Raw genomic sequence first — 23,497 nt, 5'->3', positions numbered from 1 at the left:
TGTTTTGTAGCCCAACCACCAAAGAGAATGCAATGACACAATTAGTAGAATGGATCTAAGGCACAACTCCTACTACCACACATGTACTCAGCTTGACCCTATACGCAATTGTCCGGTACTACTACAATACTATGCTAAGTTGCTAACATAATGATATTATTTTGTAGCCATGTTAACAACTCATTAAATTTGTTTGATTTTGTGTGTATTTCTCTATGATTCAAGGGGTTTTTAAGTTCCGATCAATGCTTGTTTCTGTTTCCGTATCCGCTTTGTATTCGCTCGTGTCCGTTTCCGGTAGTATGTGTTTCCGTATTCATTTCCGGGGTTTCTGTATTCGTTTCCGCTTCTGCAAAGAAATGTGAAAACAAATATGATAGCACTCAGTTCTGTCCGTTTCCGCTCCATTTTCATCCCTACGTTGTAGTATATTTGCCCGAACGGTCCAGTTTCCAATAAACCTCATCTGGCCCATCACTTTGCTTAAGATTTAACATCTCTTTATTCATTTCCTCCCATTGTTTCGTCATCTCAGGAGACATCCTCCTCCTAAAAGAGGAGATCTGATCAAGGCATTTAAATTTGTCAACAATACAATTTTGGTCAATACAAGTCTCAAAGAGCAGTGGGAATCTATCTTTAAAAGGGATTTTATCCTCCAGGCTATCAAGCCAGAGTCTAGCCACACCTCCCCAGTTCAAATTAATACCTCTACCCAGCATATAAAGGTCTTTCACTTTCAGAAGTGATTTCCAGCAAGGCGAGTCACTGACTTTGTGTTTTACCATAGCAACCGAAGTTTTCTTTAGGTATTTTGCCTTAACTATGTCTTGCCAGAGCCCTTTATTTTTCTCAAGCTTCCACCACCATCTCACTAAAAGACAAATATTCTGTTTCCTCAAGTCTTTAACACCCAAACCCTCTTTCTTTTTGGATCGACATATACGGCTCCATTTAACCATATGGTAGCCTCTCTTTTTCCCTTTGATATGCCAGAAAAATTTTCTTCTGGGTTTGTCCCACTTCTCCAAGGTAGTCTTGTTCAAAAGAAACATAGACATGTAAAAAGTAGGAATATGAGACAGCTAAGAGTTCACTTTGACCAGCCTCCCCCCATGGATAGAACTTCACTAATCCAGTTTTCACAATGATCGATGAATTTGTCATCTACAAAGATCCAATCACTACACTTCAAACCAGCATAGCTCACAGGCATGCCTAGGTATTTGATAGGGAAGTCACCTATCTGGCAATTAAACATCTCAGCATAATTTTGCATAGTAGTATCATCAACACGAATCGAAAAGATTTCACTTTTCATAAAATTTATTTTCAACCCAGACATGACTTCAAAAAGATATAACAGCAGCTTAATATTAAGAGCATTCCTAGGATTATCCTCGAAGCATAGGATCGTGTCATCCGCATATTGCAAGATAGCCACCCCATTGGGGATCAAATCAGATGCTAACTGAGGGAGTCCTGGATTAGGGGGTGTCCGGATGGCCGGACTATGACCTTTGGCCGGACTCCCGGACTATGAAGATACAAGATTGAAGACTTCGTCCCGTGTCCAGATGGGACTTTCCTTGGCGTGGAAGGCAAGCTTGGCGATACGATATGTAGATCTCCTCCCATTGTAACCGACTTTGTGTAACCCTAGCCCTCTCCGGTGTCTATATAAACCAGAGAGTTTTAGTCCGTAGGACGAACAACAATCATACCATAGGCTAGCTTCTAGGGTTTAGCCTCTCTAATCTCGTGGTAGATCAACTCTTGTACTACCCATATCATCAATATTAATCAAGTAGGAGTAGGGTTTTACCTCCATCGAGAGGGCCCGAACCTGGGTAAAAACATTGTGTCCCTTGTCTCCTGTTACCATCCGCCTAGATGCACAGTTCGGGACCCCCTACCCGAGATCCGCCGGTTTTGACACCGGCATTGGTGCTTTCATTGAGAGTTCCTCTATGTCGTCACCTTCAGGAAGGATGCCGCACCCCGTCTTTAAAGACGGTACTGTTACTAAAGGAGCTTTGGCTGTCAGCCAAACTCTCCGGCTAGGCGGTTTTCTAATGACCGCCTGTTCGGTCGTCGCGCCGACGATGACTTCTCGGGTCATCGAAAGCAATCTCCACGTCAACTCTGAACTTGCCGAGCAGTTAGATCCGATGGAGCTCTCTTCCTTAAACAAGCTCTTGGATCGCATCGCCGCCCTGGGAGTCGCTACAGACTATGATTAGATTGGGCTTAAACCCGATCCAAGAGAAATTGACTCTCCCCAGGTCACCCACCACATCGAAGTGGTGGAGGAACAATGTGGCGAATCTTCACCCATCCTAAGGACCAGATGTGTCTAGATTCCTGATCCCTCCAAGCCGGACACCCACGGAGGGGAGGACGTCACTCAAGCCCTAAACCTAAAGTCAGGCAGCGGGCCTGATTCATTGGATACCGTCCAAGAACCCAAGCTTCCGAGTTCGGAAATTTCTTGGCCCCAGAATCTCAGATTGCGCGAGGTACCGGATTTAACTCCACCCGCCCACCCAAATATAAGGGATCTATCCCAAATTCAGCAAGAGCCCAGAGAAACAGTACACCATTACTGGGCCAGATTCCTCCTGGTTATGAACAGGATAAAGGACTGCCGCGAGGGGGATGCAATTTCATTCTTATGCAACAACTGCACGGACATCGGAATCCTCAACGCCATAAGTCGCCGTGAAATTACACGCTTCGCCGACTTGGCATCCATACTACGAAAGTACTGTGCGACAGAAAGCATTCGGAAAACCGAAACAAAATTCTGGGACAACCCGACCCTGAATACAATCCCAGTCCGAAACAAAAGGGTGCATTATCGCCAGGCACCTGGGCCAAACAACAAAAAACAAAAACCCTCTATAGGGTATGGAACCGTACTGGAGGGATGGCTCAATGTACCCTGTAAAATTCATAGTACAGAGGGCGCCACACCAACTCATAGCCTTAGAGCATGTTGGATACTGCGGCAGGTGGCCAGAAGTGGCGAGGAGCTTCTAACTCCAGAATCCGCAGAGCACCACCCCAGGAACGCCAGTACGGTATCAACAGTCTTCGAGACTTTCGCATCAAACAATGCAAGGAAATGAATGCTCCGCAGCCTTACCGAAGTCTACCAGGTAGCGACAATAAACCCATGGAATGACACGGCTATTACCTTTAATGCCAGTGATGAACCTAAATTCCGGACAGCCCGAGCACCAACCGCACTGGTCCTCAGTCCGATAGTGGACGGCTTTCGGCTTACCAAGGTACTCATGGACGGTGGCAGCAGATTGAACCTCATTTATGAGGAAACCCTACGAAAAATGGAAATATACTGGAGCCGCATTGAGCGAAGCAACACAATCTTTAGAGGAATAATCCCCAGTCGGGAAGCGTGCTGTACAGGAAAAATCACACTGGATGTGGTGTTCGGCATGCCGGATAATTACAGATTCGAGGAGTTCACATTTCAAGTGGCCCCGTTCAACAGCGGATACCACGCTCTGTTAGGGTGAGAGGCATTCACAATTTTTCAAGCTATACCCCATTACAGGTACATGAAGCTCAAAATGCCCGGACCCAACGAAATCATCACTCTTGCTAGCGATCCGGACATAGCGCTCCGCACCGAAAACAAGACAGCCGCACTGGCCCTTGAGGCATTATCCGAAGCCCTAGCGGCCGAGGAACTAACTGCGTTGCGCTCCACGGTGGACAGGGACGACATGATACTCGACAAAAGATCCAAGTCCACCTCCTTCAAGCCGGCAGACGAAATAGTCAAGTTCCAAGTCCATCCAACGGACACTACAAAAATTGCCTCCATCGGGGCACAACTAAACCCTGATGTAGACGCCGCACTAAGAGAATTCCTACGAGAAAATTGGGACATTTTTGCCTGGCACCCCTCAGACATGCCAGGAATCCCACGCAGGCTGGCCGAGCACAGCCTGAACATCCTAAAAGGATTCAAGCCTGTTAAGCAGGCTCTTCGGCGTTTCTCCGAACCTAAGAGACAAGCCATGGGAGAGGATCTAGCCAAACTATTGGAAGCCGGATTCATTAGAGATATAAAACATCTGGACTGGCTAGCAAACCTGGTGATGGTACCAGAGAAGGACAAATACTGGCGCTTATGCATCGATTTCAAAGACCTCAACAAAGCCTGCCCAAAGGATCCCTTCCCCCTCCCCCGCATTGATCAAATCATCGACGCACCGCAGGACACGATTCATTGTGTTTCCTCGACGCATACTCTGGCTACCACCAAATTAAGATGGCAGAGTCAGACCAAGCCGCAACGGCATTCATCACCCCATACGGCCCATTCTGCTTCAACACAATGCCCTTCGGGCTCAAAAACGCCGGCGCAACATATCAGCGCATGATTCAGACATGTCTGGCCAACCAGATCGGTAAAACCATTGAAGCATACGTGGATGATTTGGTCGTCAAAACCAAGCATGTCGAAACTCTAATAGACGACTTGAGGCTCATGTTCGATAACCTCCGAACATACGACATTAGGCTTAATCCGGAAAAATGCGTTTTCTGCGTACCAGCCGGAAAGCTCTTGGGCTTCATCGTATCCGGTAGAGGAATTGAAGCAAACCCAGCCAAGATCCGAGCTCTGTCACAATTGGATATTCCAAAAGATCTCAAGCAAATACAAAAATTGACTGGATGCGTGGCGGCTCTAAGCCGCTTCATCTCCCGCTTGGGGGAAAAGGCATTACCCCTTTACCGCCTCCTCCGGCGCACCGAACACTTCGAGTGGACGGATGCCGCCACGGCCGGACTCGAAGAAATAAAAGCCATACTGGCAACAAACCCGGTCCTGGCCACGCCTAACATCGGCGAACCAATGTTGTTATACATCGCGACAACTCACCAAGTTTAAGCGCGGTCCTCGTCGTCGAACGAGAAACGGACGGACACAAATTCCCTGTCCAGAAACTAGTCTACTACGTGTCCACTGTCCTCACTCTATGCAAGTCCCGGTACCCGCATTACCAAAAGATAGCATACGCAGTGTTCATGGCATCCCGGAAGCTACGACACTACTTTCAAGAGTGTTCAATAACAGTAGCCTCCGAAGTACCTCTTAATTATATCATAAACAACCGCGACGCAACGGGCCGGATTGCCAAATGGGCCATTGAGCTCCTCCCGTTCAACATAACCTATAAGCCACGGCAAGCCATCAAGTCACAAGCCTTGGACGACTTTGTCGCTGAATGGACTGAAGCCGAACTCCCTAAAGAGTACATCACATATTCTAACTGGATCATGCACTTTGACGGCTCCAAAATGCTGGCGGGTCTGGGGGCTGGCGTTGTTCTGATGTCCCCAACAGGAGATACAGTCCAATATGTACTCCAGATAATGTATACGGACTCCAACAATGCAGCCGAATACGAGGCCCTTCTACATGGACTCCGGATGGCAGTCTCCATGGGCATTCAACGCCTAGAGGTGCGTGGGGATTCGAACCTCGCGATATCTCAAATAAACAGAGACTTTGATGCCAAAGATCCGAAAATGGCAGCTTATCGCAACGTCGTCCTAAATATGTCAGCTCGGTTCGAAGGGCTTGAATTTCACCATATTGCCCGAGAAAACAATCAGGCAGCAGACGTCTTGGCACGCATCGGTGCAAAGCGCGATGCAGTCCCCCCCAACATTTTCCTGGAAAGGCTATTCAAGCCATCCGTACAGTGGGAAGGGGAATCTGGAAATTACAATCCGGACCTAGCCGCACCACCTGACATCGAACATTCTGACGCAACGGAGGACTCCGCCAACGAGGTAACACCCTCAGCCCACGTAATAATGGCAGTAATTGCCCCGTGCACAGAACCATTCTTAGCCTACTTAACTAGGCAGGAACTTCCCGAGGACCAAAATGAGGCATGCTGCATAGTACGGTGATCTAAAGCCTATAAAGTCCATGAAGGAGAGCTTTACAAGAAAAGCACCACCGGAGTCCTTCAAAGGTGTATCTCCGAAGAGGAAGGGCGGAACCTTCTGGCTGAAATTCATGGCGTACTCGGCGGGCACCACGCCGCAGCCCGGACCCTTGTAAGCAAGGCCTTCTGTACTAGATTTTATTGGCCGACGGCCTGGGCAGATGCTCAGGACTTAGTCCAGCGATGCGTTGGTTGCCAATTATTTGCTAATCAAAGCCACATGCCACCTACCGCCCTCCAAACTATACCCATTGCCTGGCCTTTTGCGGTCTGGGGGCTTGACATGGTTGGACCCCTTAAAGGAGGAACCCACAAACAAAAATATCTACTGGTCATGGTGGACAAATTCACCAAATGGATAGAGGCCAAGACTGTTAAGACGGCTGAATCCGGACCGGTGATAGACTTCATATCAGGGGTTGTACACCATTACGGCGTCCCCCACAGCATCATCACGGACAACGGCATAAACTTTACGGCCGACGAGGTTAAACTCTGGTGCAAAAACATGGACATCAAGCTCGACTATGCTTCAGTCTATCACCCACAAACTAACGGTCAAGTCGAACGAGCCAATGGTCTAATCATGAGCGGCATCAAACCCAGATTAGTGCGATCCCTCAAGGAATCTAACACACACTGGGTAGAGGAGCTCGACTCCATACTCTGGGGGCTGCGGACCACGCCGAATCGCACTACCGGATTCACACCATTCTTTATGGTATACGGCGCAGAGGCAGTCCTGCCCTGCGACATAATTCATGACTCACCTCGCGTGCGCATGTACGAAGAAAGAGAAGCCGAGCTTGATTGGCAGGACAATTTGGACACATTGGAGGAGGAGTGCGACGTAGCAAAAGCCCGTTCCGCATTCTATCAACAGCAGGCTCGAAGATATCAAAGCAGAGAAGTACGGGCCAAAACTTACAATGTTGGCGAACTAGTTCTACGCCTGCCGGACAAGAAAAAGGACAAACTCAAGCCCAAATGGGAAGGTCCCTTCGTCATCGACCAAGTCCTGACTGGTGGAGCGTACCGTCTGCGAAATGCATCGGATAATCGACTCAAGCCGAACCCATGGAACGCAGCACGCCTACGAAGATTCTACGCCTAGCGCCGGACTCTGTGTTCATCTCCTTCCTCTGTCTATTTTTTACACATTAGCTGCCTTATATTTCTCTCCTTCTCCCTCCCTTTCTCTTACAAGCCTTTAAGGGCTCGCTTGCGCATTGTTCGCACATAATTGACGCGCTACCCATGCTCATTTTACCTGGGGGCTTCTTTATCAGAAGCTTGTATACACGGGCCTCATGCCCAACACATGTGTCACACTTCCGCATGTACCTTTTATTCACCATTATATGCATCGATATGACTTAAGTTTTGGCCAAGCTGGGTTGCCTGACTCCTGTGCTTACCCCTACATTCCCGATTGTTCGGCTAGGTGGTAAAGGGAGCACCTCTGTGATTGTTACTGCCGGGTCAGCTGGATGTGTACCTCAGACCGGGTGAAGCCGAAAGCTAGCGTTCTTAAGGGGATATTCGGTCAGTGAACTAAAATATGATTTTTCACTTGTTTATTTATCTGCCCCCAGATGCTTTTCTGCTTTTTTCGCAGTCCGGACATGCACTTTAGGGCATGCCTCATAGGGAAGGGAACCCCTAACGGAACTATTCTCCCTGGAAGATGTTTCTTACTAACCATGTAATATAACATAACTAGTCTGGCACTTGTCTGCTAAAGCACTAATGATCCCTACGCCTGGTCTCCACGCATGCCTCGGTTCTTGCATAACCGAGAGGGTATTCGGACACACTCCGGACTATCGGGTCCAGAGGTTGAAGCAAAAAGGTCCGCAATGACAAACGATCTACAATCCGTCTAGAAAGCATTTTACATGTCATTTTAAATTACATAGTCAATTTGACTGGGTATATTCTTCTTCAATACCATCCAGCAGGTTGTCTAATTTACAGTCCTGTTGGGAATACTTGGCGGCCAGCTCTACCTGGCCGTACACTAAACTAACAGGGATCTCCTTCCTGTCGGGCCCCACAGGTCCGACCTCAGCCATGTGGTTTGGGTCAGCCTTCGTGTACCGCGTCTTCACCATGGACCAAGCCTCCCTGGCGCCTTGACGACAGGCCGATATCTTCCATAATCGGAAGCATTGCCGCGCTCCCTTCAGCTTCTCTGCAAGCTCTCCAAGGCCTACGGGCATGGAGAGGGATGGCCACAAAGCCTGGACGACGCCTTGCATTGCCTGCCGAACTCGTTCGTGCAGTTGTGATAGCTCGGGAAGAAGGCCACCCGTAGAACCGGGCATTTCCTCCGCAGGCCGACCTGTCAGCATATCTACAGACATAACTCTGTCAATCGACTTCCTTGCCGAACTCTTTTTCAAAGATTCATTCAAGCACTTACTAAAAATGCCGCGTCGAAGTCGCCGATTCTCCTTTACGGAATCCAACAGCTGAGCACGAACATCCTTTAGTTCGTCGCCCAGCTGGGTATTGGCATCTTGAAGCTCGTTCTTCTCTTGCCTCACCCTCGTAAGCACGCTCTCGCTGGCCTTTAACTAGCGCAAGAGTTGTTGCTTGTCCGGATCCACTCCGGCCCCATCTGCAATGTTATTGTCAGAATTGCACACATGCCGCACTTCACAACATACTTATCTTTTGAAGCATATATTACCTGAGGGGGTCCCCTTGGCATTCTCTGAAGCGGCTAGTGCGGCCTCAAGTTGGGCCTTGCACTCTTCCAGCTCCTGCGACAGTTGCGTATTCTTTTTTGTAAGATCCTGCATAACAAATGATCCTTAAATCAGTTATTTTAATTGTTTCAAGTCTCGGGGGCTACTGACATATATAACCATCAGATTTACTCACCCGTATGTCTTTTACATACTGCTCCGTGGCTCTGGCTAGACCATTTTGAGCGGCACGGAGGTACGCATCTCCCGTATTAAAGGCGTCCAACGTCTCTTGGAAAAAACATGCGTCACGAAGAACAGTCTGGCGACGCCTGTGGTTCATGGCACTCTCCACCTCTGAATTGGTGGAAGATAGCCCATCCATGTCCTTTGTCGGAGGAGCGTCCGGTGCGCGCCCCGTGTTCGCCTCCGCTTCCGGACCCAACCATGAAGCCTGGCCGGTGGATATAGTCCGGCGGGCGCTCTTCTTCCTGAAGATAGCATGAACGTTAGTATGGCTTGAAGGCATAAACGCTGGGCATTAAATTCGCACACCGTACCGTTGCGCTGGTGTCTCGATCCGGTCCGCACTTCTTTTTAGCCCGCCGGGCCTCAATGGCCCTTGTTGGCTAGCCACCGCGGGCTCGGCCCTCCGCCTCAAGGATTTCCCCTACAAAAAACGCCATTGGTATACGGTGATCAAAAATAAGCATGGATGGATCCTATTGAAAGTACTGGGACTTCGGTCTCGGTTACCTTTGAGGCTGGAAGTAGTCTGGGATAATCGGCCGTAATGGCCACTAAGGTGTTGTCCTTACTCATTTGATGAAACACCCCATCAATCAGCTCCACGGGTAAGTCCGGGTCCTCTTGGGAGTCCGGGTCGAGGGACCGTTTCGGGTCCTCGGGTTGTGGAGGAGGGTTGTTTATCTCCTTTATAGTCTGGCGAAGCTCCTGCGTTAAAATTGCTAGACTAAGTACTTAACTATGGGAATTTGAAAACGGGTAGACAAGTGAAAGTGTTCACTTACCCAGCTTGGAGGATTGTACATAGAGAATCCGCCCCGTGGGTTGACACGGAGGAATTCCTCCTCTTCTCCCTTGTACAAAACGAATAAGATCTTCGTTAGAGTGGCAGCCGAATCCGGCCCCTTGCGGCCGCACCGGGTGGCGTCGTCCTCCCCGTTGAAATTCCACATGGGGTGGCCTCTGTACTAAAGCGGCTGCAGCCCCCGCGTAATGCATGTGGCCATGACTTTGATCATGGTCAGTCCGGAATGAGCTAACAACCTTATCCGGCTCATCAGGTAAAGGACGTCCCTGTCAGTTTCCCTCTAAGGGCTCCGTGGACGCTAGCTCAGGCGTTTCTTTAAGGGGGCATTATTGAACTCAGGGAGGCCGATCCGTACAGGGTCCGGCAGAGGGACATCGTCTATATAAAACCATTCTGAAGGCCAGTCCTCGAACGCCTTCTTTGGGGTTCCGGATAGATATCCGGTCCCGGCGACGTGCCATAGTTCGGCTCCGCCCACTTGATAAATCGACACCTCCTGAGAGCGGGGCACGAGGCAAAATAACCTCTTCCACAGCATGAAATGGGCCTCGATGCCCAAAAACAGCTCGCAAAGGGCCACGAAGCCCGCAATATGCAGTATGGAGGCAGGCGTGAGGTGGTGTAGCTGGAGGCCATAGAACTCCAGTAACCCCCGGAGAAACGGATGAATTGGAAATCCGAGCCCTCTTATCAAATAAGGGACAAAGCATACCCGCTCTCCTTTGGAGGGATTGGAGACGCTCTCCGCCTGTTCTCCGCCACTATAGGTAGCAAGCCCGGCTCGAACTGGGACCATGTACGCTGGGGGGAGGAGCCCCTTGGTTTGGAGCGCTACTAGCTCGCTGTGTGGGACGGAACACCTCTCCCAATCTTCGGGCCGAGGGCTGGAGGGGCGAGAGGAGGAGCTGCGTTGACCGGCCATGGTAGAATGGATCTTTGTGGAATGCGCTCCGATGGATGCTCGCGGAGGGAAGATAGTGTGATTTTGGATCTAAAATCCCCGTCTCTTTTATAGGCAGCCCCTTTGCGCAGCTAAGGGGGTAAATGACAAAAAGAACCCCTGTCTTTTCACATTCTATTGACACATGGAAAATGGCCATTATTGGGCGCGGAAGACGAGGAGCATGACATTCATCAGAAGCCGGACACTATTCGACATGTATATGGGATTTGGAGAAGAACCTGCCTTGCAATGCCGAAGACAAATCTGCGCGCCGGACTCATCATCATTGAAGCCTGGTTCGGGGGCTACTGAGGGAGTCTTGGATTAGGGGGTGTCCGGATGGCCGGACTATGACCTTTGGCCGGACTCCCGGACTATGAAGATACAAGATTGAAGACTTCGTCCCGTGTCCGGATGGGACTTTCCTTGGCATGGAAGGCAAGCTTGGCGATACGATATGTAGATCTCCTCCCATTGTAACCGACTCTGTGTAACCCTAGCCCTCTCCGATGTCTATATAAACCGGAGAGTTTTAGTCTATAGGACGAACAACAATCATACCATAGGCTAGATTCTAGGGTTTAGCCTCTCTGATCTCGTGGTAGATCAACTCTTGTACTACCCATATCATCAATATTAATCAAGCAGGAGTAGGGTTTTACCTCCACCGAGAGGGCCCGAACCTGGGTAAAAACATCGTGTCCCTTGTCTCCTGTTACCATCCGCCTAGACGCACAGTTCGGGACCCCCTACCCGAGATCCGCCGGTTTTGACACCGACACTAACCCTTTGAACAAGCCATTTTGTTGAGCCGGTTTGCTTTTGTTCATTCCCCCTTTTCTTCTTGTTTTTACTTCTGCCTCTTTACTTTTGTGCTTTAGGTCTTGTTTGGCAGAAGTGGATCGGAGGGGATTTCAGCGGATTTTCCTTGTGTGGCTCAGAAATCTCGCAAAACCCTGAGGGCCTGTTTGGTACGCGGGGTTTTCATGGCCCAACCCCTTTGAGCCCCCTTCGGTACCCTCCTTTCCACGCAGTTTTCAGCCCTCGAGGGGTGACTCGAGGATTTGGAGGAGACGACGTGGCCGCCGCCCGACTCCACCTCAAAGATGCCGCCACCTGACACCTCAACGCCATTGTACCTCCTCCGGCGGTGAGTCCTCGTCTCCCCTCGTCTCGCCTCCCTCTTTCCCCTTGTCATCTAGATTATTTCTTCCATTCGCCCGGTCATGGTTGCCTCCTCGTCCTCCCAGCAAGCTTGCCAAGCATGCCATCTGTGAGGGCACCAAGGTCGTCATCAAGTTCACCTCCTCTTAGATTCCATTGCCTGTATCTAATACCAGATGTGGTTCTTCACTCTGGTTATTGCCATGTAGTAGTGCTGGTGCTAGGCAGGAATTGCTGAATGGTTGCCAATGTTGCGTTGTCTGTAAGAACTGAATTAAGAATGGTGCCACTTTTGCAAGCTGAGGTACCTGATGTGATGTAATCCCTGCCATACAGTTGTGCTCTTTAGTAGTAATAATGTAAGATTCTAGGCTGGTGCCCACACCCACCAACAGTAGGATGTTTCTGCATTAGGTGCAGAACAGGGTAGTACATTGTTGAATGGCCATGTTTAACTGCCTGCTGTCACTGAGCATCGACATGGTTGACGATGCTTTGTTAGCTCGTTGGTGGTGACTGAATTTGTGCTGATTTTGGAAAACTGAGATTTTAGAAAAAAAACAATGAAACATTCTTTCTAGACTATGGTTACTAATTTTCTTCTTTGATTTGGTAGTACTAAATGGTTCTCCTCATGTAAATTTTGCAGATTCATGGTCTACTGACAGGAGGTAGGTGCAAAATAGAGTAGTATACTGTTCATAAACATGGCATGGAAGAATAAGATCAAGCTAATTTGTAGCCGTAATAAACTTGTGTTGCATTATCTTGAGATATTCTAGAAGTACCTGTGTTGCATTATCTTTATTGCAAAGTTATGTTGTTGCTGTGATGAACTGTTGTTGCTGCAAAAGATCGTGTTATGATAAATTATGATTGTTGGGATTTGGGACTTGAAGTCTTATGTTGTTGCTGTGATGAGATATTGATTTCAATTCATGCAAAATTATGTCACTGGTGGGAAAAACTGTAGCAACTTTGTCTCATTTTTGTTAGATGACCTTTACAAATACGTAGCTAGGATATAAGGGGAGTTAGTTACATTGTAAAGATTGGATTTTTAAATTTCTACTCCATGTTATGTTAATATGACAAACCCTTCCTACCAAACAGAAATTTTAAACAAAGAGGATTGCGGATGGAGGGGTTTTGGGGATTCAAGGGGTTTTGCGGGGATTGGGTCCAAGGAAGGGATTCAGCCAATCCCCTGAAATCCCCTCCTCCCCAGACGTCCCAAATCCACTTCTACCAAACAAAGCCTCAGGAGAAAATAATACTCACTCCATCTCAAATTAAGTGACTTGTACTACTAACTTTATACTAGGAGTATGTACTAGGAACTTATAAAAAATCACATGGAGATATGTATATGGATTTCGTGCTACTTGTGCACATGGTTACATCTCCACACTGATGTTCCATCTCGAGATGTGTGCGCATCTTTTTGAGTTCTTCTATTATTTTCATTTCACTTACAGCCCGTAGTGTTGGGAACTCATTCAACACCAAATTGCGATCACAAGTTCACATAGTTTCATCCAGGTAGCTATTACATATGCGACGTATCGAGGAGGAAGAATAAATAGGAACATACACACGAAGCCATTGTTGCCTTGCTTCATCCTAGCCCAGATGCCCATTGGTGTTTTAAGTGGTTGATGTTGTGTGGCTCTCTTTCTTGAGCTGAAACATGTAGGTGGCCCACTTGGGTCTATGAATTGATGGCTACACTTCTTAGCTCGAGTGGCAGCGATGCCGGAGCTAAGAGAGAATTCAAGGGGGGATATGCATCATTGGTGGGGCCAAATGACTGCACTCTTAAAGCCTCTATTTTTTTCTTTCACTAAATATCCGGGGGGACAATGCCCCCCTTGAAAATGCATGTAGCTCCGCCACTGGCCTTTGAGACCCATTATCTTCCTTGTCTCTATTGTGCATCGACATGTGAGACTGGTCACTAACACCCTTTTCTTCAGAGGCATCTTGTCCCTAAGGTGTTGTCATCGGGAATCGACGTCGAAGATCTTCTAAATTCTCCAAGGATTCTGGAGTTACTTGAGAATCACCTCCAATGAATAAGGCATTGTTATTTCATCTCAAGTGCACCTCAGTACCAATGCCTATCCACGTCCTCGAGAGGAGTAATGGTGGCATTAATTATGAAAGAAAGATGAGAAGAAGAACTCAAACCTGGTGTGAGTATCTGTCATGGCTAGAACACATGAAAGACTGGGTGGCCGACAACTACAATTCATAGGACACCGCAATGATGCGCCGAAATGACGGAAGTACTTGAAGAGCGCCAAGACACTAAATTCTAGATATACACATGCATCTTCAGGAAAACTTGGTCACCCACTTGGAATTGGCTAGAGGGGGCGATGCTTGTCTACTTGGTGCTTCATTATCCACTTTGCTTTCAAGAAGGTGCTGACGTAATGAGTGTTGCATCAATTTTCCAAGTGTGGTTCAGATGCAACATATGCAGTCCTAATGTCCAAATGAAGAGGTTCGTGCCCATAAGGAGTCTAGTCCCCCGCCAAAGAGAGAGAGAGAGTTAGGAAGTCTTGTAAAACATAGAATGGTATTTCATATTGTGCCAAAACTCACAAGGTAGCAACGACTTGCTCCAAGTGATCATATGTGTGAGATCAATACAAGTTTATCTACTCCAACCTTTTTAGTCCACCAACCATTTTACAAGCATGAGACAAGTTAGTGACCATAAATGCACCATATATATAATAACACATATCATTGAGGTATAACTAAATCTCTGTCTATAAGTAAGTTTAAATTTATCTTATACCAAAATGTTGTTTAAATACAATTTCATTCAAAAATTTGACTAATAATTTGCGATTACCATGGCAACCTTAGTTTCCGACACCCTTCTGTAAAAAAGTGGGGCTGATCTCAGGCGTCTGGTTTTTGGGGGTGGTTTTAGTCACTTTTTAATTAACATCGTGATCTACTAGTTGGGCCCCGGTTTTCTAATGTTGCTCTACTGGCCAGACTTTTATTCATTAAATGGGTGTACTAGTGGGCCGATCCAAATCATGTTATTTTTTAAACAGAGGCAAAAGACTTACCTCATATATTAATTAAGAGGAGAATAGAATTTGTTGAAGATACAACACCCCAAGATACAAAAAGCAATTACTCTCGCAGCATGATTGAACCCAACTTTTTGCATCGGCGGCCACCATAGAGCCGCGTCTTTCTTGATATTCTGGAGTATGACCATTGGTGGCATGCATTTGTGGTGGAAGACGCTAGCATTCCGCTCTTTCCAAATGGCCCATGAGGTTAGCATTGCAAGCGAGGCCACGACCCCCTGTCAGGAACATTACTGTCGAAAAAGCAAATCCACCATTCCTTCGTGTATTGTAGTTGTAGGCATGTGGAAGTGTCAAGGTGTTTCAGTTGCAGCCAAGCCTTGATCATGCCCAGAGCCTGAGTGCGAACCTGCACTGGAATATAAAATGATCCACTGCTTTTTGCACTTGCTTGCAGAGAGGGCATAACCCACAATTTGGCCACCCCCTCTAGCCAATCTATCTGCAGTCCACACTCAATTTCGCATCACCAACCAAGCAAAGTATTTGACCTAGGCGGTGCCCACACCTTCCATATCGTGCATAGCATTGGGGACTGAGGGAGTCCTGGACTAGGGGGTGTCCGGGTAGCTGAACTATCATCATCGGCCGGACTCCAAGACTACGAAGATACAAGATTGAAGACTTCGTCCCGTGTCCGGATGGGACTTTCGTTGGCGTGGAAGGCAAGCTTGGCAATACGGATATGTAGATCTCCTACCATTGTAACCGACTCTGTGTAACCCTAGCCCTCTCCGGTGTTTATATAAACCGGATGGCTTTAGTCCATAGGACGAACAACATTCATACCATAGGCTAGCTTCTAGGGTTTAGCCTCCTTGATCTCGTGGTAAATCTACTCTTGTAATACCCACATCATCAATATCAATCAAGCAGGACGTAGGGTTTTACCTCCATCAAGAGGGCCCGAACCTGGGTAAAACATCGTGTCCCTTGTCTCCTGTTACCATCCGTTTAGACGCACAGTTCGGGACCCCCTACCCGAGATCCGCCGGTTTTGACACCGACATTGGTGCTTTCATTGAGAGCTCCTCTGTGTCGTCACCGATAGGCTCGATGGCTTCTTCGATCATCAACAACGATGCAGTCCAGGGTGAGACTTTTCTCCCCGGGCAGATCTTCGTATTCGGCGGCTTTGCACTGCGGGCTAATTCGCTTGGCCATCTGGAGCAGATCGAAAGCTACGCCCCTGGCCGTCAGGTCAGATTTGGAAGTTTGAACTTCACGGCTGACATCCACGGAGACTTGATCTTCGATGGATTCGAGCCACAGCCGAGCGCACCGCACTGTCACGATGGGCATGATCTAGCTCTGCAGCCGGACAGTGCCCTGGAGGCCGCACACGAGCCCGCTCCGACCCTCGATTCGGAGCCGGCTGCGCAGATCGAGGATGGGTGGCTAGACACCGCCTCGGGGGCTGCAACCTCTACGGCGATGGAGCCGAATACTGACCTTATCCCTTGTGAAGCTCGTGACTCCGAGGTGCCGGACTCCTCGCCGGACTCCAAACCTCCCGCGCCCCCTCCAATCGAATCCAATTGGGCGCCGATCATGGAGTTCACCGCTGTGGACATCTTTCAACACTCACCTTTTGGCGACATCCTGAGTTCGCTAAAATATTTCTCGTTATCAGGAGAGACCTGGCTGGACCGTGGTCAGGATGGTTGGGATGCGGACGACGAAGAAATTCAAAGCCCACCCACCACCCAATTAGTAGCCACGGTCGACGATCTAATCGACATGCTAGACTTCGACTCCGAAGACATCGACGGTATGGACGACGATGCCGGAGGCGACCAAGAACCAGCGCCTACTGGGCACTGGAAAGCCACCTCGACTCACGACGTATACATGGTGGATACACCAAAAGGAAGCGATAACGAGGAACAACGGGACGTGGCGAAGGACAACTCCCCCAAACAACCAAAAGCGATGCAAGCGCCGCCCGAAGTCCCGCCTCGATAACAACGGCACCCATACTGACCCAGCCTTAGAGCAGGGTGAAGCAATGGACGACGAACATGCCACCAAGCAACCATCCGAACAGGATGAATTGGACAAGCAACCCATCCCCGGCGAAAACAACAGCCCGAAGAGTCAGCACGCAAATTCTGGAACAGGTTCCTCACCAAAAAGAACCAAATAGTCGACTATCCGGACGCCGAAGCCTTAGCAGCCTTTAAGCATAACGTCCGAGACGAATGGCTCGCCAGACACCTCGGCCAGGAAAAACCAAGAACAATGGCTGCGCTAACAAGCCTCATGACCCGCTTTTGCGCGGGGGAAGATAGCTGGCTGGCAAGATGCAGCACCAGCAACCCGAGTACATCCGAGGTCAGGGATGGAAACGGAAAATCACAACGCAGAAAAGATCAGCGTCGGAATAAGGAAAAAGGCCCAAATAGCACGGCGGTCAACACCGGGTTCAAAAGCTGTCGGCCGAATAATAAAACACTGCCTCTTAAGGACAACAGTGATGAGCTATCCAACCTAAACAAAATCTTGGATAGGATATGTCAAATCCATAGTACCCCAGGGAAGCCTGCAAACCATACCCACAAAGATTGTTGGGTCTTCAAGCAGTCCGGCCGACTTAATGCCGAACACAAGGGGCTCGACACACCAAGCGAAGACGACGAACCCCACAAGCAGCACGCCGGAAAACAGAAGACTTTCCTACTAGAAGTCAAAACAGTGAACTCACTTCATGTGATAACAAAGAAAAATAGTGCGGCACCTGATAAAACACGCGCCGCACGGTCCACCCCAGCAGAATCCCGAAATTGGATGTTTAAACCAATTACTTTTGACCATCAGGATTACTCCAGAAGTGTTCGAAACGTAGGAGGGACTGCTTTGGTATTGGATCCCATAATCGACGAACTATAATTCACACAAGTCCTAATGGATGGCGGCAGCGATATAAACCTGCTATACCAGGACACCATCCGCAGAATGGGGATAGACCCTACCAAAATTCACCATAGCAGCACTTCCTTCAAAGGAGTGACGCCTGGCCTTTACGCCAATTGTACATGCTCTGTACTACTAGAGGTCGTGTTCGGTTCATCCGACAACCTCCGTCGCGAAAAGCTCATTTTCCATATCGCCCCATTCAAAAGTAGCCATCAAGCACTACTGGGACGCGAAGCTATCGCCCGCTTTAATGCAATACCGCATTACGCGTCTCTTACGCTTAAAATGCCCGGTCCACGCGGCATAATCTCATTAAAGGGTAACTCCGAGTGTTCCTCGACCACGGAAAATGTGAGACTGCCTTGACAGCCAAACACTAATCCGACCTTGCTGGTCAAAGCCCCTAAAAACAGGTCATTCAGACCTCGGACACGGTTAGGCGAGTCCGGCATAAATAAACAAGGGGCTTCCCAGCCGCATACCTCTTTACAAGGGGATGCACGTATAAACAATGAGAGCCAATAAAGCTCAACTTCATTCATCTTCCAAATCATAATTTATTTTTAATACATCTTTTGCACGATATTTTTTCCAAACTAAGTTATTCTCTTTCACAGATGAAGCACATGCTACACCCATCCAGGATACAACACAATGGAGACACAGGCGCAGACGTGCAGAAGGGACCCGTTGCAAGGATTCTTTTCAGATTAAGACCCTGCGTAAACCTTTCTTACTGTCTCTTGTTGATACACATCCCTCGGTTTCCTACCATAACCGAGGAGGAGGCTGGCGTTTTGGCATCGGCCACGTCAGAAGTTCTCGCCCATACCTGGACACTAGGGGCTTAGGGTATTGTTCTGCCCGGTATCATAAAGACCGAATACCTCAGGGAGTATTCGGCGTCTCGAGTTAGGCCTTATATGCATCAGCTCCGAATCATGTCTTTGGTCAAATGTTGGGTTTGCCCGGCTCCTGTGTTTTGCTGCCTTACGTTCCGCTCCATCGGCTAACACGGCAACATGAGAACTACTGCGATTGTGCCCCGGTTCAGTCGGGCAAGCACCTCAGTAGAGAAAGCCGAAAACTGACTGTCATGATATAGCGAGAGACTGGTCCACCACTCGATCGACTACTGGAATGTTTAGAATTCCTCCGCTTTGACGAAGGACCGCTTTCCGGTCAGGCACACACGCGCCCCGAGTTCAGAGAGCGCGGTGCCTCCAGGGGCTATATAGTAGCCCCACCATCGAGCTCCTATGGTTAAGTGAAAGTGATAGAGCATTATAGTCCAGTTGCCTAGTTTTCTATGCTATCACCTCCTTCAAAGGACCAATATGTTGGATTAAGTGTGAAAACGCGCTTTTTTTGCAAACACCACCGCACCATGTGTGTGGGGGCTGAAGCCAAAGACTGCCATCTTTCAGGTTATACATACATATACGGCCGCACAGGAGATAGTTCAATACTTGAACGCACAAGTATAAAAAGCTGTTACATTATAAACATGATCTCACAAATCATACATGTCATTTGAACATAACATCTCTCGAGCATTGCGACTCTATTAAACGGGCGCCCTGCAGGACTTCCTCAAAATAGTGCTCGGCGGGTAATCGGCTTTTGTCCGAACCCCGGGATGCAACAGCGGTGACATCCATCTCCGCCCAGTATGTCTTAACACGAGCGAGAGCCATCCGTGCACCCTCTATGCATGCCGACCGCTTCATCACCTCGATATGCGGCACCGCCCCAAGGAATTGCTGCAACAAGCCAAAATAACTCTCCGGCTTGGGCCTTTCTGGCCACAGATGAGCCACCACATCCGTCATGGCAAGTCCGGACAACCTATTCAGCTCAGCCCACTCCGCCAACCGATCAGTCAATGGAAGTGGACGCTCCGGACTATGGAATTGAGACCAGAAAAGCTCTTCCATTTCGTGATCCTTCTGGCTCCGGAAGTGCACGACTGCGTCCGCCGCACTCACCACCAAATCCAGATAAGGATCCTCCGCACCACACAATTGGCCCAACTGAGCATACTTCGGATCCGTGAACTTCCTACGCAGCAGAAAGGGCTTTCCAGCCGCAATGTCTCCGGCCTGACGCAGTTCCTCCTTCATAGCCCACATCGCACTACGGGCATCCTTGGCTTCGGCGACGGCCTTCTTCAGGTCCTCTTGCTCCGCTCGGCGTTCTCTTTCAAGAACCTCATAGCGGTCGGTAGCATCTTTTAATTTCATGGCCATTCCGGCCATCTCCTCCCTGCTTCGGCAGTGAGCAGCCTTTTCGGCTTTTAGCTCTTCCGCTGCCTTCGAGGTAGCCGCATCACTTTTCCTGGCTTGCTCCTTGGCTCGAGCAAGCTCCGCTCGAAGGTCTTCCACAGCAGCGGCACCATCTGCATCAAGCATACAAATTGTAAGGAATGGGCATCACCTCCCTTACTAGGTGACCGCGGAGCAACCACTTACCTTGTGACCCGTCAAGTCATTTATTGACCAGCGCGATGTCTGCATCCGCAACGTCGAGTTGCCGCTTCAGCTCGGCAACTCCATCAGTCCGGCTGGCCACCGAACATTCCGCCACCTGCATAGGAAAGGCGACATTCTATAACTGAGATTACGATCCTCGGCACGCTGTTGCTCTCGACAGCATTCCAAGTCTCAGGGGCTACTATCTATACAGGGTACACTCCATGAGCAAAACTGTCAAAAGGTATGTCATTTTTTGCGTACCTCAAACCCCGTCAGCAAACTTCCGACGGCCTCATGCAACCCGCTCTCGGCGGATGAGATCCTTTCAATCACCATACCCATTAATGTGCGGTGATCTTCTGAGATAGACGCCCTCTCGAGCAAATCCTGCAGCTCCACCGGCCGCACTCCAGTGGGTGCCGAATTAAATGTATGCCTCATGCTGGAAGTCATGTAGAGTGTCAAACCCATGAAGTGTTGGAGAGCTCCTGGTCCCTCCGGATTAAATTCCCACAGGCGGAGGGGGCGACGTTTGCAGGGCAGAAGGCGCCGAATCAGCATAACCTGTGCCACTACGACCAGATTGATCTCCCTTTCTTGGAGGTCTCGAATCCGGCCCTGCAATCTTTGGATGGCCCCTAGTCAAGCCCTTTGTTGACCCATGACGTCAGCCGTTGTGGAGGGCCCGGGCGAAAGGCGGGCGGCGGCCTCTGCCTGCTGCCCCTGGGAGCGGTGATATAGAACCACTCCTGTTGCCACAAGCCGAGCTCCTCCTGAAAAGAGCCCTCGGGCCATGGAGCACCGGCCCTCTTGCTTATAACCGCCCCGCCGCACTCTGCCTGACGCCCCTCAATCATCTTCGGCTCCACGTTGAAGGTTTTGAGCCACAAGCCGAAGTGAGGGGTAGTGCGGAGGAAGGCTTCGCAGACGACAATGAATGATGAGATGTGGAGGATGGACTTCGAAGCCAAATCATGGAATTCCAGCCTGTAGTAAAACATGAGCCCCCTCACGATGGGATCCATCGGGAAGCCTAAACCCCGACGGAGGTGAGACACGAACACGACATTCTCGCCGGGCTCGGGAGTAGGAATAACTTGCCCTTGGGCATGCAACCTATGCGAAATCTCGTAGGTTAAGTACCTGGCGTCTCTCAGCTTTAGCACGTCCTCTTCCGTGACGGAGGAGGGCATCCACCGGCCTCGTAGGTCGGAGCCGGACATTGTCGAAGGACGGAAGTACCCGAATCTGGAGCCCTGGGAGTTGGAACTCGGGGCGAGGGGCGGATTCGGTTGAGGATTGAAGAAAAAGAACGGCCTTGGTCTCATTATAAAGAGGGAGAATACCAAGAGCCGTCCCCGTGACCGTTTGGAACCCGCCTTCGATGGAGGGGGCGTGGCAACGGGCGCGGTTGGGTTACCCACGTCCGTATTGATGGGAATCCTGGAATAAGGGGAACACGATCTCTGCTTCGACAAGACGTGCCAAGGAAACCGCTTCGCTAAACGCGCTGAGGTGGTACAATAAAAACAATTCGAGTAAAGGCTTGGTGGTGGTGTGATGTCACGCCACAAAATACGTCAGCAGATTGAACTTGTGTAAATATTATTCTCTCTACGGTGGTATGTGGAATTTATTTTGCAGAGCCGGACACTATCCTGGTGTTCACAATCTTCTATGAATTATTCGGAGGAGGAACCCGCCTTGCAATGCCGAAGACAATATGCGCGCCGGACTCGTCGTCATTGAAGCCTGGTTCAGGGGCTACTGAGGGAGTCCTGTACTAGGGGGTGTTCGGATAGCCGAACTATCATCATCAGCCGGACTCCAAGACTATGAAGATACAAGATTGAAGACTTCGTCCCGTGTCCGGATGGGACTTTCCTTGGCGTGGAAGGCAAGCTTGGCAATACGGATATGTAGATCTCCTACCATTGTAACCAACTCTGTGTAACCCTAACCCTCTCCGGTGTCTATATAAACCAGATGGCTTTAGTCCATAGGACGAACAACAATCATACCATAGGCTAGCTTCTAGGGTTTAGCCTCCTTGATCTCGTGGTAGATCTACTCTTGTAATACCCACATCATCAATATCAATCAAGCAGGACGTAGGGTTTTACCTCCATCAAGAGGGCCCGAACCTGGGTAAAACATCGTGTCCCTTGTCTCCTGTTACCATCCGTCTAGATGCACAGTTCGGGACCCCCTACCCGAGATCCACCGGTTTTGACACCGACAAGGACCGTGTCAAACCCAGGAATTGGGCCTTGTAGGCGGAAGCCGCTGAGTAAAGGCCACTAGTGGTGTGTTTCCAGGTAATGTAATCCTCCATGTCTTCATGATGCTGGAAGTCATGTAGAGTGGCCCAAAGCTCTAGAAACTCCGTGAAGTGCATGATGGTGAAGTTGGTTGTCATGTTGATTCTGTTGGGAAATGTTGCATGGAAAACAAAAAAAATTCTACGCACACGCAATGGTCTAGCCATGGAGATGCATAGCAACGAGGGGAGAGTATGTCTACGTACCCTCACAGACCGTAAGTGGAAGTGTTTAACAACAAGGTTGATGTAGTCGAACTTCTTCGCGCTCCAACCGATCAAGTACCGAACGTACGGTACCTCCATGTTCTGCATACGTTCAGATTAGTGACATCATCCGCCTTCTTGATCCAGCAAGACAGCGAGGTAGTAGATGAATTCCGGCAGCACGACGGCGTGGTGACGGTGATGGTGAAGTGATCTTCGTAGGGCTTCGCCTAAGCACTACGAAAATATGACTGAGGGTGTATACGATGGATGGGGGAGCAGCACACGGCTAGGCAATTATCTGTTGTGTGCTAGGCGCCCCCTCCCACATATATATAGGTGGCAGGGAGGGAGGAGTAGCCAAAGGGGGCGCCCAAGTAGGAGGAATCCTACTTTGGGTCCCTCCCAAGCCGCGCCCCCTTTCCTTATTTGGAGTACGGGGAAAGGCATGGGAGGGTGCCCCCCCTTTCCTTTATCCCATGAGAGGGAAAGGCAGGAGGGGCTAGCCCTCCCCCTTTTCCTTCCCTAGGGCTGACCAAAAAAGGGAGGGGGTGCAGCAGCCCCCTTGTGGGCTGGTCTGTCCCCTCCTTTGGCCCATAAGGCCCATAACT

This window comes from Triticum dicoccoides, chromosome 4B, assembly GCF_002162155.2.
Source record: "Triticum dicoccoides isolate Atlit2015 ecotype Zavitan chromosome 4B, WEW_v2.0, whole genome shotgun sequence".
In the NCBI taxonomy this organism is placed as follows: domain Eukaryota; kingdom Viridiplantae; phylum Streptophyta; class Magnoliopsida; order Poales; family Poaceae; genus Triticum; species Triticum dicoccoides.
This window is presented reverse-complemented; position numbering follows the sequence as displayed.